This window comes from Manacus vitellinus, unplaced genomic scaffold (assembly GCF_001715985.3).
Source record: "Manacus vitellinus isolate BGI_N305 unplaced genomic scaffold, ASM171598v3 scaffold_43_pilon, whole genome shotgun sequence".
NCBI classification, from domain to species: Eukaryota; Metazoa; Chordata; class Aves; order Passeriformes; family Pipridae; genus Manacus; species Manacus vitellinus.
In genome coordinates this window covers 2351418-2353421 of record NW_021940560.1, presented here as the reverse complement: position 1 = coordinate 2353421, position 2004 = coordinate 2351418, and positions in this window count along the sequence as shown.

Sequence of the window (2004 nt, the reverse complement as noted above, 5' to 3'; positions counted from 1 at the left end):
TTCTTATATATATAATATATATGTATATATATATGTATTCTCATGTATATATATGTGTATATATATGTTCTCATGTATATATATGATATATATGTGTATATATATGTATTCTCATGTATATATATGATATATATGTGTATATATATATGTATTCTCATCTACATATATGCTATATATGTGTATATATATATATGTATTCTCATCTATATATATGCTATATATATATAGATGCAATATATATGCTATATATATATATATATACACTATATATATATGCATACATATTCTATATGTGATTGGCCCCCCTAGAATGAGTACAAATGTCATGTTTTGGGGTAGATCTGAAGCTGTAGCATTGAAAACAATAAGCAGCTGGCACTGGCCTCATATTTTGACTGTGTTTGCCCCCCTAATCTATTTAATTTAATTCAATTTTGGACTTTTAAGACTGAGGCAGTGAAGCTTTATGCATCTCTTTAGTGGTTTTTTTTTTTAATATATATATATAAGCATGCTGTCAATTTAAGGAGGGAAATTTTATTTATTTCATCTCTATGTAGAAGAAAAGCACAAAAAAAAATAAATATAAAATCTGCTGGATCCTCTCTCATCCAACCACCTGATAAGAGGAAGAAATTGTTTTTTATTTTATTTTATTTTTTTTAGTATCTGCTATTTTTGGAGGAAAACACTGCGAAAAAGTGAACAAATGAGATCATTGATTAAAGAAACAAAGTAGTCAGGAATCTGTAGCGAGCTGGTTTTTTTTTTTTTTTTAGAACAGAACTTGCTTTTGTCTTTTAGGGGCTCGGGGGCAGGAGGGGGGGATCCGTTGTTCCCTCGGAATCTTTCTGGGGAAGCAGCTTGGATCAGGTTTCAGGGGAGATGTGTTGGGACAGCCTGGTGATGCCACGGTGTTGTCTTGTTGTTCTCGAGCCTGGAATGTGGAAGATTAGCAATTTGCTGGCTTTTCCCCCTCTTTCTGGAAGGTGTTTTTTAAGGCAAAGCCCCCTTTGTAAACTTTGGGAGCCTCCACGTTGATCCTGTGTTGGGAAAGCTTTTTAAAGGTGCTGTTCCAAACTGCTCCTCCTTTTACCAGGAAGGGATTCCTGGATTTTGGGGTTTGTTTCTGCTCCACTTTACTAAATACCAGTATATTCAATAAATGCAATAACTGCAGGAGCATCAAAGTGGAGCTTTGGACAGTGATTTTCTCTGTCTCAGGGAATCCTTCTCCCTGGTTCTTTCCAGGTTCACGCTTGGCACTTGGAAAGTCTGGGAGACACTCAGATCTATATTTGGGGCTGTGTTTTCCAGGCAAAACATCCATGGTTTTCAGTGGCAGTTTTGCCTTAAATAAGGGCTAAATATCTATCAGAGCAGGTATCCAAATCCTTCTGCCCCAACCCAATTGACTTTTCCAAACTAAGATAATTTAAACGCGATCCCATCTCCTCAGGGCACAAGAATGCGCTATATTTAGTGGACAATAACTCAAAAATCCCTGTGTTTAAAACAAAAAAAAACACCACAAACCCCAACCCAACCCCCCAGATTTCTCAGAAGGCTCCCAACTCGGGGGCTGACGTTGGAGCCGAAGGATTCCACGCTCCCAAATATGTGACTGGTCGGAGCCTTTCAAAGCCCACGTGCCTCCCCTCGGAGCGTGCCCGGGGTTAGGAAGCAATAAAGCACGGCGGTGTCTGTGGGCCAGCTCAACCCAGGGCTCCAACCATATCTGGCCTGGAGGCTCTTTAGCTCCTCACTCACCTCTGTTTTAAAATTAGGCAAATCATTTGCAGCGTGATTCAGTTCTAAAAATGACCCGTCCATCTGCCCCGGCTCTGACGTGTCGCAGCTCCCCGGGCCGGCCTTCCCAAAGCCCTCTTGCTCCTGGGACATCCTGGGCCTTTTGTATCCCACTTTTTCTATGCTTAGATATGCTTGGGTCAGGCTTTAAATTCATATAAACCTGCAGTGTGGCTGATTTTAATTTATTTTAAT